This window comes from Myotis myotis, unplaced genomic scaffold, assembly GCF_014108235.1.
Source record: "Myotis myotis isolate mMyoMyo1 unplaced genomic scaffold, mMyoMyo1.p scaffold_m19_p_2, whole genome shotgun sequence".
Classification (NCBI taxonomy): Eukaryota; Metazoa; Chordata; class Mammalia; order Chiroptera; family Vespertilionidae; genus Myotis; species Myotis myotis.
Genome location: NW_023416324.1, coordinates 19,229,791 through 19,247,583, shown reverse-complemented (window position 1 = coordinate 19,247,583; position 17,793 = coordinate 19,229,791).

Genomic DNA, 17,793 nt, shown 5'->3' with positions numbered 1-17,793 from the left:
TATACACTCCTCCCTCTCTACCCCCAAGGCCACAACTAATTGGGTCAGAGATACAGTTGGCCCAAAGCTAACCAGGGGCCAGATTCTCAGTTTCAACTCAGGGAGACTCTTGGATGTGAGGAGCCAGCAGGGCCAGGCCATGTGTTGAGTCATATGTGACATGCCAGAGGGAGGAGGAGGGAGCAGCAGCCTAGGGAAGCAAAATGGAGAGACTATGGCCCGGGAGTAGCTCCAGCCAAATTCCGAGTTCCACTTTCCAGAGGGTCTAGGTGTATGCTTCTCCTAGAGTTCTTTCAGTGGTCTCTGCCCCTTCCCTTGCCCCTTATTTAAAACAGTTTGATTCACTTTCTTAACAACCAATAGAACCTTGATTTGAAGGGATTATACAAATAGCATGTTATTCCGTACTGCGACTGAAGTTCCTATAGCAAGAGTGATGACTTATTTGGTGAGTATTTGAGCACCTGCCACATACTGTACACTATTCTAGGCACTAAGGATATAGTGGTAAATAAGACCAAGTCTACCCTTGTAGGGCTTAAATTCTAGTGGAAATATAAATAAAAGTGGGAAAGAATAGCTACAGCAATAGGCAATACACTTTCTAATCAGTGTGCATAACAGTATGAGAAACTTGAAGGATGAGCTTGCTATGTCAGGCAGCAGCAGTGGGTAATATGGCTGGAGTGTGGTAAGGAGTGAAGGCGAAATTTAGGTAGAGGCCAAATTGATTTGGTGCAGCTGGGAAGGTTGGAGTCCTACTGCAGAGGATATTATGTATCTTAGCAAGAAATTTGAAAGTTTATCTCAAGAGGAAACATCAGAGTTAACTATGTGATTTATTCAAACTGTCTGTGTCCAGGCACACCAAGGCCATTCTGCATCAGGGTCTCGAGTTGGCAGTCTCTGCTTTGGGCAATGGGGAAATGCCAGAGCTATATGGTCAGATCTGTGTTTGCAAAGCTGCCCATCTGGCACTCGCTTTGGCTATTCAAGAAGCTCCTTAAATTAGATGTCATACCAGTTGTGCAAACTCAGTGCCTGATTTGTGCTAGGCATGCCATAAACATCAGTGGAATGAATCAGAATGACTTGGAGAGAGCAGAGGCTGAAAGGATGGTGGGCTGATGAAGGCTTGCAGTACTAGCAAGCACAGAAGTGTTGGGGCCTCAACTAAGGGAGCAACAGAGGAAGCGGGTAGAAGACTTTCCTTTTAGCCACCAGAGCCCAGGTTACATGAAAAGGTGGCCAGTAGATCTGCATTGGCATTTCAAGGGGTTAATTTACCACAACGGGGATATCTGGTCAGTGTGGGGAAAGATTCTTAAAACCACCCCCACCTCTGTTCCTCCCGCAGATCACACAATGCAAATGAAAGCAATGAGAATACCTCACTGCTTGCAACCTTGCAACCACCCTGGGGGAGTTCACTGGCAAGTGTGACAATGTGATGCCTCTGTCTCCTTTGCTGTTCAGGGGTCAGGGCTGTCAGGAAGATGGAGAAACAAGAGGCTAACATTAGCCAAAATGTGCCGAGTAAGGCTGTGCTCAGAATTTTATTATTGCCTTATTATCTTTTTTAATCTTCACTGGCTTCTCGCTATCCCCATTTTATAGAGGAGGAAACAGAAATGAAATAACAAGTAGGTGGCCGGGCTAGTGTTGGAATCTGGGCCCATTTGATTCTAAAATCCGCACTCACCTGCTCAGCTGTATGGCAATAGTAGAATGGAAAGATGTTATGTTCCGGACGTGGCTGTGGGTTTTTTGCACACAGTAGGAGTCCCTGTTAATTGAGCTGCATCTCTATGTTGAGTGTGTGTGTGGGGAGTGTATACATGCCTGTGTATAACAGTTCTGTCTAGTCAGCGTGAAAGGGGGCAGCAATAGAATTTGGGGAACCAGCTAGTATTGTAAGAAATATGAATCATGCTCTATTCACCCTGATTGTTTTATTCTGATTAAAGAAGGCACATTCTACCCTGGCTGGAGCTGACCTGGAGAAGCAGCCCTTCCTCCCCATTTGGCGCTGCCTGTTATCATGAAAAGATTAACAACTTTGCTGCAGAAACCAGAGTCGCCAGCCCTTTGAAGGTCCCCAGCCCTTTTTGCACACCTGCAGGCCTTTGCAGAACTCCAGCCTGCTCATCTGTTAACTGCCCATTTCCCCAGGTAACCCCAACCCTTGCATATTACTCAGTCCTTTGAAGACCCCTAGTCCTTTTGCATATCAGTAAACTGCCTTTTTGCCTACTTTTTCTTCGTACTTTTACTATATAAGCAACTGGCTCATGGTGGGGTGCAGAGCAGATTTCTGTGGCTGACCTGCTGCTCTCCCATGCTGCCGGCAGTACTGGAACAAACACTCATATATGATTCAACCCTGTCTCTGCTTCATTGGCTCAAGTAGTGACGGCAGCAGCACGGACCCATTGTTTGTCCGGTTACAAGTGGATTTAACTTGTGCAAACTGTGTGTAATGGGCCCTACCAGTAACAAACCAGGTCATTTGAGCAGAGTGGTTTATGGCTTATAATTGGCTCCCTATTACTGCTGGCTGGTTCTCCTGCACATAGAGTATTACTCCAGGATTGGTATTTGATTTAGGAAATTTTCAAATTGATTTTATCTTTAGTGCATTAACATGTGGCCTAAATTCCTGCGAGGCTTTCGGGAACCTGCCTGCGCATGCTTTAGCCATCATCACTGGATCGGAGCTGCCAGTGCTGCAGCTTTTATTCAGCACAGATAAATCACTTCTCTGAAAACACTTCTCTACCTAAGCCCCGTGACTTACTTTTTTAGGGCAACTCAAGTGTAGGTCCCTTGAAATTGGAGTATATTTTTCATATCATGCTAAAATATACAAATGGGAATTTGTTAACACCAGTTGATTTCATCTCTACTGTCCTGTTGGAACAGAACACATAAATATTCAAGGAAAGGTGTGGAACTCAGCCTCATTTTCTAAGGTGCCCAACTGTAATGCCTTTTAAAATCAGGAACTAGGAAATACGCCCCCCAAATGAAGATGTTTTCAGTGTAGCTGAGTACATGAAAAACAAGAACATTTTGCAACTTCATAAGGGTTCATGTAGGTAAATGTTTTTAGTGAAAAATTTTTTCAGCTCTAGGAGTGCAGAATAGAGATCACTGCTGCATGAAATACCAATTAATCATCTTCTAATGCTTTTATGCAAATGATTACATTTGACTTTCATTTAGAGTTGCCATTAACACCTGGAACCCTAAGACTGATAACAGGTAAAATTTTAATGAATTGCATAAATAAAAGACTTGAATGTTAGGTGTTTAGATGAATGATCGCACCTTTATTCATCACTACCAGTCCTCTTGAAATGTAGAAGTCAGAGGATGAGACGCAATAGAGAAGAGAAGACAGCCTTTGAACTTATCAATGTTTTCAGTAGTAAAACAGGGTGACTTGGAAATGCTAAATTCTGCATGTGTTTTTTCTGTCTTTTGTAATAATTTGCCTGTGTGAGAGGCCTGTGTGTACCACACAAGACTTTATTTTCTAATGCCTAGAGACAACACTGGTCTTTTTAAATTTTTTAATGAAGATTTTCTTTCTTATGCATAATCCTTGCTTTAAAAAATACTTTTTTTTTTTTTCAGAATGAAATAAAAAATAGGATTGTTGTAGATGTTTTGGGAAATACAGAGGAGGTGAAGAAAAATCCCTCATTGGTCTGTCATCCCGGGACAATTGTTATTAATATTATTATGTACTAGAGGCCCAGTGCACGAATTCATGCATGGGTGGGGTCCAGCCGGCCTGGCCCCAAATGGGACAGATTGGAGCCGGGCCTGTCGGGGGCAGGGTGGGGGGGGAGGAGGAGACAGTGGGAGGTTGGCTGGCTGGCCCCCCCAATTGGGCTTGATCAGGGCTGGGCTGGCTGGGGAGAGGGGCTGAGGGTGATTGGCTGGTGGGTCCCGCCCCTGATTGGGGTGTGTGGCCAATCAGGGGTGGAGTTGGTTGGGGGGAAGGGCCACAGGCGATTGGCTGTGGGCCCTGCCCCCTGATAGGGCCACAGTGGGTGTCATAGCAACCAGTAGTTGAGGGTCGTTGGCTTTTTATATATATAGATTCCTTTCCCCTTTGCTCCTCACCCCCAGGTATAACTGTAGTTATAGAATTATGTATCTTGCTTTTTCACTAATGTGTCACAACAGTATTGACAATTTATTGAATGTTTACCGTGTGCTAAGCACTGTGCTTAGCGTCTTAACTATATTATCTTTAGAGTGGTAGGTGGATTAGGACAGGAAAGCTCAGAAATGCGTAAGTAGCTTGCCCAGTATCACACCTCCAGTAAGTGGCAGAGCCAGAATTCTAGCCTAAAATGTCTAACTTAGAAGCTCTGATCACGTCACTGCTCTATACTCCCCTTGCATTCACTATGTGAGAGCTGTCCTTATGAGCTGAAACCAACTTCTCCCCAGAGGACACTGCTTTTTCTGGCCTCAAATATGGAGGCTACTCATTGTCCCATCACCCTGGTACCACAAAAGCCAATGGGAGATGAGGAGTCAGCTCTCCAGGGCCACAGCCAGACCATTGCTCTTCTGTCCTTGGGTGATACCAGCTTGAGACAGTTATCGTCAGGCTGTTACAACCACTGTCCTTTATTGCTGCTGCCCTCTGCCACCCTGCCCATCACTCAATGCATGTAGTTCCTTGGGCCTTGAAGGCCCACCCCTAGTCATTCCCTCTTCCTGGGCAAACTCAGTGCCTCTTCTAGCCCCTCAGCTTTGAAGGCCTTTATTACCTTAACCCCAATGACCCATTCCCATGAGAGTGACTGATCTGCTCTGATGTAGTCAGGAAGTTGAACAATGTCTGGGCAAAAACAATTATGTGTGTATGTCTGTGTGTTTATATACTTACACATACCCATATATTAGTGTACTATAAATTTCACTGATAAAAAGGATGAGTAACATACAATTTAAAAATAATAAAATGTGCATTACTCTATTGTAAATTCCATGTAGCCAATTGATTCTTACAGAATGCTTTTGTTGATTTTTGCCAAACTCCTATATCCTAGCCAACTTACATTTGCAATTGACAAACCCAATATAAATGTTGGTTGATATTTTCCTTTATGGTAAAGACTCGAAAGTAAAACAAGGAAGACTTCAGTTAGAACTTGACTCATTTATCCATGAGTGACTTCTTTGCAGAATTGGATAATAGTTTTTGAATACCAGAACACTGTTTCCTCATTTTTTTTGGTGCTGTTTATAATGTAATGGCTACAGGCATGGTGCAATTTTAAGTTTAATATGCGTTACTAACATTTTCTCCATTACTTTCTCAAGTGTGGACAGTCAACAAAACAGTAAATCAAGCTCTGGTTTGTAGCATTTGCCAATTTCCATGGTATACATCCTCCTGCCATGGCCAGTTTCAAGCTGTCAATTGACATTACTGAACATAGAGTTGGGAAGAAATGTGCTGTGGCACACAATTACAATATTTCCACCTACAAAGACAATAAATAATAGCACAGATGGCTGTGGGGGGAGGTAGAAGCAGGTAAAAGGGTGTAAATGGTGATGGAAGGAGACTTGACTTGGGATAGTGAACACAACACAATATACAGATGATGTACTATAGAATTGTACACCTGAAACCTATATAAATTTATTAACCTATATCACCCCAATAAATTCAATTAAAAATAATAATAGAAAAGAAAAAAGCACTAGAGAGAAAGATAATAGCACAGATAATAGTAAAATAATTAGGAAGTGATGAGTTTTAAGAACTTATGATCTTTGTCTTTAAATATAATTTATTTAATTGTAAGTTTCAAATAATGACTGTATTTAATCCCTCTGAAACTTTTAGGAGAATCTTTCCTTGCCTATTCCTATCTTTGACTGGTTTGTTGGCAATCTCTGGCATTCCTTGGCTTGCAGCTGCATCACTCCATGTTTTGCCTTCGTCCCCACAGGGCATTCTCCCTGTGTGTCTCTGTCTTCACATGTCTGTCTTATAAGGACACCAGTCATATTGGAGGAAGGGGCCACCCTGCTCCAGTGTAAACTTATCTTAGCTAATGACCCTATTTCCAAATAAGGTCACATTCTAAGGTACTGGGGGTTAAGACTTCAACATATTGGTTTTTTTTTTTTTTTGAGGGTGGGGAACACAGGCCAAACCATAACAGGCAGGAACTATGATACAGGGATTATGTCTGATCCCTGATCTTCTCTTCTCTCTCCCTGTGTTAGTTCATTCTGTCTTGTTACACCTCCTGACTAGACTGTAGTCTGGCCCCACCACTGCTCACCTTCTATGTGGCTGTCAGAGGGCTCTTTCCAAAACGTAAAGTTGGTGATGTCACCTGCTTCTGTAGCCCCTGAGCTTTCAGGTAAAGGTTTAGCCCCAAAGACCCTCCGTGCTCCAGCTTCTTCCCGCCTCTCCACACTGAACCTTAACCACAGCCAAAAACTGGTTGTAGTTCCCCGAGGGTGTCATTCTCCTTCACAGCTCTGGGCAAGGCCATTCTTTCTGCCTTGCATACTTATCCTCACGTTTCTTCACCGGTCTGGGAGACTCCCCTGACATCTGTCCGCCCTTCTCTGAGCTCCTTGGCGACCTGTGTGCACCCTGAGCTTGGGGCTTACTGAATCAATTGCTTTTCTTGTGCCTCGCTGACAAGACAGAGTGCCATGTGAGGACAGGGACTGTCTTTGGATCTCATTGTTAGACATAAGTGTCATGTTTTATCTTTTCACTATTATAAATAATATGTGATGAATAGTTTTATGTGTAAATACTTTTTAAAATTTAAAATGATTTCTTTAGGCACAACCCAACAGCAAAAGACAAACAACCCAATTTAAAAAATGGACAAAAGATTGAATGGACATTTCTCCAAAGAAGATAGACAACAAACACATGAAAAGATGCTCATTGTCATTAGTCATTAGGAGAATGCAAATCAAAATCACAGTGACATACCACTTCATACTCACCAGATTGACCAGAAACAACTCGTACACAAATGCTGGGGGGATGTGGAGATAGAAAAATTGGAACATTGCTTTTGGGAATGTAAAATGGTAAACGGTGCAGCCACTGTGGAGAAACAGTTTGGCGGTTTCTCTATGGCTTATACGTAGAATTTCATATGATCTAGCACTACCATTGGGTATATACTAAAAATAACCCCCAAAATTTATACGCAAATATCCATAGCAGCACTATTGATAACAACCAAAAGATAGAAATAACCCACATGTTCATCAATGGCAGAATGGATAAACAAAATGTGGTACATCCATATGTTGAAATACCATTCAACCATAAAAAGGTATGAAGTACTGATACATACTACAATGTGGTGAACCATGAAAAATAATATTAAGTGAAAGAGGTTAGACAAAACAGTCACATAATATTTAATTCCATTTGTATGAGATATCAGAATACATATGTCCATAGAGACAAGGAACTGATGGTTGCCAGGGACCAGGGGGAGGGGAGAATGAGAATTAACTGTTTAATGGGCACAGGTTTCATTTTGGGGTGATGGCAAATGTTTTGGAACTAGATAGAATGGTAATTGCACAATATTGTGAATGTGATAAATGACATTGAATTGTATACTTGAAAATGCTTACTTTTAATGTTATGTGAATTTTACCTCAACAAAATAATTAAAACAAGGAATGAAGTAGTGATACATGCTACAACATGGATTAACCTTAAAAACCTTATTCTGAGAGAAAGGAGCTGGACACAGAAGGTCGCCTGTTGTAGGATTCCATTTTCAGGAAATATCCTGAAGAGATAAACTCGTAGAGACAGAAAGCAGATTAGTGGCTGCCAGAGGCTGGGGCAGAAGGGAGCCGGGGAGTGACTAATGGAAACGATGTTTCCTTTTGGGGTGATGAAATGTTTTGGAACTAGATAGTGGTGCTGGTTGCACAATATTGTGAATGTACTAAATGCTACTGAATTGCACATTTTAAAATGCTAAATTTCATGGAATGTATCGTTTATCACAAAAAAAGAAATATCTCCTTATGGAGGATTTTCTGAAGTGAAGTCAGTCAAAGAATGATGTGTGGTATATTGCTGAATTTTTATTGGGAAGGAGCCCCTCACTGCCCTCCCACCAACAATGTTTGAGAGAGCCTGATTGTGCCTTCACTAGATTTGGGTATTGTGAGATATACATATATTTAATCAATCCTTACCTGAGGATATTTTTTCCATTGAGTTTTAGAGAGAATGGAAGGGAGAGGGAGAGATAGAGAGAAACATCGATGTGAGAGAGACATATCGACTGGTTGCCTCCTGCGTGCTGGAATCGAGCCTGCAACCGAGATACATGCCCTTGACCAGAACTGAACCCGAGATTCTTCAGTCCATGGGCTGACGCTCCAACCACAGAGCGTCACACAGAGTCCTGTTCCTCTTCTATCCTGAAATAAAATTCACAGAAAACCTACCTAAAGTCGATGTGATGCAATGCTTTAGACAATATGAATTTTGGAGTAAACTTTCTGGGTTCAAGTTCCTGCTCTGCTGCTCATTAACTTTGTGAATTGGGGTGCTAGTCTGTGCCTCAGTTTCTTCATCTATAAAACGGGGCCAACTTCCTCATGGGATTGTTTGAGAATTAAATTAGGATTACAATCTCAACTGTAAACAAAGGAAGAAATAAATGGAAAGTAACTTATAATACAATGCATTTTAAATTTGTAAATACCTACACATGGTTATCCAGGAAGTGACTGAGATAGATGTTTACACCTGCACATAGAATCACCCTGGATGCTGCAGCTGGAAATGGAGGCCGACACAGGTGTGTTGCACTTCAAAAACTAGGAGCATTGATTGCTCTGGGCGATATGTTCTTCCAAAACCAATTCTTGGGCAACTTTCTAAACAGATCAAATCCCTTGATTTTTCACTGGAGTTGCATTCCTGGGAAGTATTTTTAGAAATCATGCTTCTATGTAAAATGGAGTGAAATTCCAGGTCAGGTAATTTTACAGTTTTTTCATTTTTATAAATGGGCTGCGGGGCATTTGAAAGTGGGACATGGGACCATTCTGTATTGTGTGGGACTTCCTACATGTTTCCGGATGTCTGGGATCCCTGGTTCCCTCCTGGAAATGTCGGTGTTCTACATGGGCGTTCCACCCCCACTGAGAACCACCGAAGCTATTCCAACCCTCGCCTTTCCCTGACCAGGTTCCTGAGGCTCGGAGAGGGAACTGAACTGAACATTGACACGTATTATTTCACGGCTTACCCCAGCCCCACCTTCAGTCATGTGATCATGGTGGGAGATGCTTTATTAGTAAACAGGACTGCAGCCCTGCCACAGTTATCCACTTCATTCCTTTTTTTTTCCTATACACCCTCCGTCCTCTCTCTCCCTCTCCCTCTTTTCCCCACAACACTCAACCCATTAGCCAGTCCTGTTGGCTGCACCTTCAAGTGCCTTCTATTGGTTCCCTGCCCCCACTCTTGCCCCACTATAATCTATTCTCATAGCAGCCCAAGGAGATGTAAAAAAATCACAGCAAGCCAGCCCTCTGTTTCAGCTGCTTCAGAGGCTTTCCAAGTCACTGGAATAAAACGCAGACTCCTCTCTCTGCCCTCCAAGGCCCCATCTGATCTGGCCTCATCTTTCATTCTCCCCACTGCCCCAGCCACGCTGCCCTCACACAGCTGCCTCAGGGCTTTCCCCTGCTGTCCTTTCTACTGGACCTAACTTCTCCTCAGCCAGCTCTTTGGAGAGCTAACCCCCTGTACATGTCACCTCCTTTGAGACCGTCCCCGGCCATCGGATCTAAAATAATCCCATTACCCATCACTCGCTAGTGCCTTACTCCTGTTTGTTCTTTAAAGCACTTACCAGGATGTGAGTGGGCGTGTGGATTTGCTTGCTCCATCCTCCTCTGGGGTGGAAACATCATTAGTCTCATTCTCCCCGAGATCCCAGGGCCTAACACAATGCCTGCAAGTGCTGCTCACTGTTTTATTTATTCCAGTGGATGAAAGCCTAACACACACCTCCAAATGGATCAATCAGAATCCTCATGGGTTTTGCAACTTGACTCAGAAGTCTCCTCCTCCCCACTTTTTCTTTTTTTTCTTTGTAATGCCTGGGCCTTAGAGCTAAGAAAATATTGGCAGCTGAATGTTCTGCCTTTGGGGCCAGAGAACTGGAAGGGAATAAATCAGTGGGAAAGTCAGAGAGAGAGAGAGAGAGAGAGAGTAGAATGATGTAGGCAGAGAGAGAGAGAGATGGAGAGAGATCTTTGCAGCAGTGAAAGGTGGGCACCAGGTATTTTAGGTCCAGCTGCTAACCTGTACTCTTTGAGTATATGTGTATGTCCTATTCGTTAAAGATCAGTTTCATTGAGGTATATTATGCAACAAAAATCACTGATTTTAAGTATGCACTCGGATGAGGTTTTTTGTGTTTTTTTTTTCTCTTTCTCGGATGAGTTTTAACAACTGTATACAATTGTGTAACTAGCAATCAAGATATAGAACATTTCCTTCAACCCCAAAAGCATAACCTCTTTCTTGAAATACCCCATGATTCTTTTGTAAAAAACAGCTTTATTGAGGTATACATGCAGTTAACTGCACATATTTAAAGTGTGTAATTTGTTAAGTTTTGACATTTGTGTATACCTGTGAAACCATCACTACAACGAGATAGTGAACATCTCCATCACCCCTGAAAGTTTCATCCGGCTTTGTAATCCCTCCCTCTCAGCCCATTTTACCCTGATCCCTGAACTGCCACTAATCTGCTTTCTGTCACTACAGCTTAGCCTACATTTTCAAGACATTTACACAAATGGAATCATACAGTATGCACTCTTTTTCGTCTGGCTTTTTTCACTTGGGATAATTATTTTTAGATTCATCCATGTTGTTGGCAAGTAGCAATAGTTCATTCATTTTTATTGCTCAGTAGTATTCCACCAGCTGGATCTGCCACAATTTGCTTATCTATTCACCTATTGATGGGCATTTGGGTGGTTTCCAGTTTGGGATTATTACAAATAAAGCTGCTGTGGACATTCGTGTACAAGTCTTTGTGTGGAGATATTTCTTTTTCTCTTGGGCAAATAAATGCCTAGGCATGGGATGATTGGATCACATATTACCCTTACTTTATTCTTAATAATCTCTCTCTCTTTTCTGTGGAAGCCAATCAGTTTAGGATTGCTCAAGGTCCCTCCCCCATTTCCTCCTTCTGAGCTGCCCCTCTCTGTTCCTGTGCAAATCGTGCTGCTGCAGAAGGCCAAGGGCGCACCTTGCCTTCCTGAGCACGTCGTGTTTGGAAAGCAGCGTTGGCTCACATAAGCACACCGACCTCTTGCTTCTTGGCTGAGTCTGGAATCATGGAATCTTTTGCAAATGTGCGCTTGCTGCCTCTGGACTAGAATGTTAAGTACCGGTGGCGTTGTCTGGCTTAACAGTCTCATCACAATATGTCTGTGGATGGACACGGTCAGCTATTGACTCTGTGGGAGGAGAGCCGTAGATGCGGAGCTGCAGGGATGAGCTGAGAACGAGGCACGTGCGTTCAAACAGCTTAAGGACAGCGTTACCCTGGCAGCATGCTTTTACATCCGAGTTTAATTTAATTCTAAAAAGGCTTGCATTCTGATGGTTCAAAATTCAAGAGCTAGGGTGGGTATACAGTACTGTGAAGAGTCTCTTACCCAGGCCTGCAGTCACCGAGTTCCTCTCCCTGTCTGTTCTTCCGGAGATTATTTGCACATACAAGGACATATTGTAGATTGTGTGTGTGTGTGTGTGTACACAAGTGCTAGCAGGCTAAACACATTGTTGTACATTTTTATTTTTTTCACTTTACATATCTTGAGCTGGATCCACAGCACAGTGGGAAGAACTGCTCATCCTGTTTTTTATATTTACATAGTAGTATTCCATTACATGTATTCAACCTGTTGAGGCAGCATTTGTATTCTTAGGACAATGGGGTGACAGAGTAAATAACCTTAGTTTGTACTGTAGATAAAAACAAAGTTACAGGTGGATTCTCTTGGCCAACAACCTGTAATATAATGTGGGTGAAGGCAGACTGAAAGGGAAGGTAACATTTCTAAGCACTTCATATGCCAATGGATTCCTAAGGCGATGGTTCTTAAAGTTTGATGTCTTTAAGAAGTACCAGGGGAGCTAATTAAAAGAGAAGCCTAGCAGGCTCCCCCTCCTCCACCGCCCCAGAAATTCTGACTCATTGGAGCTGGCGGTGGGGGAGCAGGGAATTCTTTTTTAAAAAAATATTTTTTTATTGAGTTCAGAGAGGAAGGGAGAGGGAGAGATAGAAACATCAATGATGAGAGAGAATCATTGATTAGCTGCCTCCTGCACGCCCATACTGAGGATCAAGCCCACAACCCCGGCATGTGGCCTGACTGGGAATCAAACCGTGACCTCCTGGTTCATAGGTCGACGCTCAACCACTGAGCCACGCTGGCTGGGCAGGGAGTTCTAATAAAGATGGTCCAAAGACTCAACTGTGAGGAAAGCCATGCTCTGCAGAGGGAAAAGAGCTTTCCATGGAAGGAGTACCTAGACAGTTCATTAATTCCAATTATTAAAATAACCACTGCCCCATATTTTTAAACCTGAAAAGAATTCATGATAAGGAAGTGATTTTTTCAAATAGTTCAGAAGGATGTGTAGTCTCCCCACCCCCACTTCCCCGTTCTCTCTCCAAAGAGGAGAGTTTCTTGTTGGTCATTATCTTGGAGAGACAGGGGTCCCTACCACTGCAGGGAGCACCACTGTGCCTGAGGCAGTGGGCCTTGTCTTGAGTTAGAGGCAGTGAGATGAGCTGGACAGGGCAACACATTTGAATTTGGGAGTCCTGGGTCCAATGCCTTCTTGAATCTCAGTGACTCACTCATTGTGTGCTAGACACCTGAGCTCAGGATTGTACATTGGTTACCTCAGTTAATCTTATAAGGACCCATTTTACGGAGAGCAAAACCAAGGCTGAGAGGTTTAGTAATTTGCCTATGGGAGGCGAATCACTCAACTAAGGGGATGGAACCAGGACTTTGAATTCAGGTCGAGAGCCATGGCTCTTAAACTCTGTTGGAAGTACTCGCCACTTAGTGACTAGACAATTTGGGGACAAGCTTACCACTCTCAGGTTCTTGGGCCTCCACACACTTTATGGAAACTGCTCATTCATTGTCTTTGTTGTCCACCTTGTGAGCCCTGTGAGGACATGTCTGCATCTTTTTCTTCACTGCAGATGCGACACCTTGCTGTCTGGGTGGACAGTGGGTGCCCAACAAACTCCTGCAATGGGGTTTGGGTAGAAAATCCAGGAAAGATGGGGGGGAACAAGAGGAACAACTGTAATAATCTGAACAATAAAGATTTAATAATAATAAAAAAAGAAAATCCAGGAAAGGTTAATTCCCATAAGTATTGCAACTCTTCAGCCTGTTAAAATTTTTTCAATGACATTGATTTCTTTTTAATCCTCACCCGAGGACAGGTTCATTGATTTTAGAGAGAGAGAAACATCCATGTGAGAGAGAAACATCACTAGGTTGCCTCCCATACATGCCCTGACTGAGAATTAAACCCACAGACTTTTGGTGTCCAGGAGGGTGCTCTAACCAACTGAGCCATCTGGCCTGGGGGCTAAATTATTTTAATTTTTAATAAATGTTTCTTAATTATAGATTGACATATGCTCAATGCAGGTCAGAAATTCATGTTTTAAAAAAAGACCTATATATCCATAATCATATCACCAGAAAAAAACTCTTGACCTTTCTTTGATCTTTGCTGCCTATATTTTATATATGTACACATGTACAATACATACATAATATGTACAATATATATCATGTATAACATACATCACATATAGTATACACAGAAAACATAGGCAGGCAAAATCCTTATGTATATACAGCTTACATATACATATATAATTATATATACAACTAGAGGCCCGATGCATGAAATTCATGCAAGAGTAGGCCTTCCTTCCCCCGGCTGCTGGCACCGGCTTCCCTCTGGCATTGGGATCCGGGCTTCCCTCCGGCCTCTGGCACCTGGGACCCGTGCTTCCCTCTGGCCATTGGCACCCGGGACCTGGGCTTCCCTCCGGCTGCCAGCACCCAAGACCCGGGCTTTCCTCTGGCCGCCGGCACCAGGGACCTGGGCTTCCCTCACAAAGGGAGGCCCCACCCACCTGACATAGCCTGCCGGTTGGCAGCCTGGGCCTCCCTCTTTGGGGCGATCGTGGAGCCCCCCGATTGATCGCCCTGCCAACCAGTGGCCTGGGCCTCCTTCTGCAGGGCGATCATGGGGCAATGGCTGGGCCCCTGACCAATTGTATCGCACCCATCTTGGCTTGCCTGGTGCCAGTGTGTGTCATAGTGTGGTCCCAGATGGTTGTCCGGATTGTCGTCCTGATGGTCGTTCTGCTATTCAGCCGTTTGGTCGATTTGCATATTACAGTTTTATTATATAAGATATATAAAGAGAGCTTATAGAATATGTGAATATCTGTGTGTGTGTGTATGTGTGTGTATCTGTCTGTCTCCCTCCTATTTTCCCTCTGTAAAATGGGCTGAATAGTCTCTACTCTAGGGGTGGGCAAACTTTTTGACTCGAGGGCCACAATGGGTTCTTAAACTGGACCGGAGGGCCGGAACAAAAGCATGGATGGAGTGTTTGCATGAACTAATATAAATTCAAAGTAAACATCATTACATAAAAGGGTACGGTCTTTTTTTTTTTTTAAGTTTTATTCATTTCAAACGGCCGGATCCGGCCCGCGGGCCGTAGTTTGCCCACAGCTGCTCTACTCACAGGGTTCCAAGGAGGGGCTTCTAGCCAGCACAGGGCCAGGCACACTGGCTTGCTTTTTCTACCCGGCAGGGAAAAGATGGCCGCATTTCAGGGAATTAGAGGCCAGGCCTGTGTTCTACCAGGACCACCCGCTGCTGCTGGGTGTGCAGAGCCGCGGAGTGGCTCCTCCGGAGGCCTCCACCCAGGAGAGACGCTGTGTTCGCACAGGACCCACGTGTGTGGTCCCCTGCGGCCCTCCAGTGCTCACTGTAAACAAACATCTTGACCTCCTGCCTGTCTATTGTTTCCTCTGAGTTTGGTTCAAGTGGGTCAGTGTTCTGGGAGTAGAGCTGGGGCTCTCGCAGACTTTGGATTGTACTTTTGCAATGTGGACCCCGACTGAGCACCTGTGGGCTCTGCTGATAGCTCCGCGTCCTCTGTCAGCTCCAGGAACACCCCTCCCCCCACCGGGCTGCAGGGATAACATTTCTGTTCACTCCATTCTCTGTCTGCCCTGGGACAGGGTTGTGTTTCTCCGCCCTGTTGAACAGGAGTGGCCATAGGACTTGATTTGGATTCAATGAAATGTGGGTGTAAATGACCGTGTCACTTCCACTTTTTATTTTAAACATATTTTTATGGATTTCAGAGAGGAAGGGAGAGGGAGGGAGAGATAGAAACATTAATGATGAGAGAGAATCATGGATCGGCTGCCTCCTGCACCCCCCACACTGGGGGGTTGAGCCCGCAACCCCGGCATGTGCCCTGACCGGGAATCAAACCGTGACCTCCTGGTTCATAGGTCGACGCTCAACCACCGAGCCACTGTGGCCGGGCAACCGTGTCACTTCTAAGCAGATGTGTTAGGAGCTGGCTTGTGGTTGCTTATCTTTTTCTTGTTTTTCTCTACCGTGAGGACAGCCATGTCCCGGAGAGGGGCTGTTCTATCAGCCTGGAATGAAGATAATGTGGAGCAGAGACAAGCTGACCTACGATGACATGAACATGAGTGAGAAACAGATATTTTTTCAGAGAAAAACATTGTCGCTGAGATGTTGGAGTCATTTGTAATTACAGCCTCTCTGACACACTGGCCTTGGACGCGTTACTTGACCTGTTGGAGCCTGAGCGTTCTCAGCGGTAAGATGGTGATAATTGTCCTCACTTCACTTACAGGGTGGTTCTGAGGGCTTACATAAAACAAGGTTAAGAGCACTGAGGCTGGCTCCCGGGGCTCCGTAGCTGCTTATTAACTGTTAGTTGAATCTCAACCTAATCAGCTGTTGGAGAGAGGCCACACACAGACGGATGTGCCGTGACCTCCCATCGCAAAGAGGATAAAACGCCGATGTCCACAGTAGCTCCGTTCACAATAGGCAAAGAGAGGAACAACCCGAATGCCCATCCGCAGATACACAGAATGCGGTAGATGCATTTAATGAAACTGTTCAGCCTCAAAGGGAAAAAACACCTGGCACATGCTCCAACATGGGTGAGCCTTGCAGACATCATGCTAAGTGAAATAAGCCAGACACAGAAGAACAAATAATGCATGACTTTACTTGTATGAGGCGCCTAGAGAAGTTAGATTCAGAGAGACAGGAAGTAAAATGGTGGTGGCAGGGTCTTCGGGAGGGAGGGGCGGGGAGTTACTATTTAACGGGGACAGCGTTTTGGTCTGGAGATGAATGGTAGTGGTGGTTGCACGCAATGTGAATGTTCTTAATGTCTCTGAACTGTAACTTAAAAATGGTTAACATGGTATGTTTTATGTCATCTGTATTTCATCACAATAAAATAAAGCTGGATAAAGCTTTCCTTGCACTCTCTTTTTTTAACCTCACTTGAAGCTCTTTCTTGATCTGGACCACAAATTTTAATCTTTTTCTTTATTAATATTTTTATTACACACACCACACATAGTGCTTAAAAAATTAAAAAACAGATAAGCACTAAAAAAAATCTATGCATGTACTCATGCTGCAGTGACCGTCACCATTAATGGTTTGGTGTATCTCATTTCAAACATGTTCTTCAGCATCTAGAGCAGTGGTTCTCAACCTTCCTAATGCCGCGACCCTTTAATACAGTTCCTCATGTTGTGGTGACACCCAATTTCATTGTTACAAATTGAACATAATTAAAGCATAGTGATGAATCACAAAAATAATATGTAATTATGTATGTGTTTTCTGATGATCTTAGGCGACCCCTGTGAAAGGGTCGTTCGACCCCCACAGGTTGAGAACCGCTGATCTATGCCTATTACTACACACATATCTATATACACTAATACAAACTTGCATTTGAATGGGTTATAAACTGGCATAAAATCAGGTTATAGCATATATACTGATATAGAATCTGCTTTTTTTCTACTAAATGATAAATACATGAACAGTTTCCTACATTAACACATATAGCCCCGACCGGGGACCAAATCCAAAACCTAGGCATGTACCCTGACTGAGAATCGAACCCACAACCTTTTGAAGTATGGGACGATGTTCCAACCAACTGTGCCACCTGGGAAGGGCCATAGTTGTCTATTTTATAATGAGAATGTATATTAAACATTTTAATGCCAACATATCCCAAGTATCTAACCTCATCAGCTTGCTACTATGAAGCTGGGTTTAATTGTCTGATTACCGCTTCATACTCAACTTATGACTTAACACTCCGTTCATGTGATGACAAATGCTCAGTCTCTCCTCAGAGGCCCCTCCCCCAGTTATTTCTGGGAGTCCCCCAAAGAGGGCTCCCGGGAGAGGTGTACAAAAGCCGGCATGTGCAGGCTCCCAAGAGCTGGTTGTTAAATAGTTAAGAATTCTCTGAGCTGGTTGTTATACCGTGATAACTAGAAATTGGCCACAGTGGGAGTATTTACACCATGGAAATCAGCAAATGCTACAAATCAG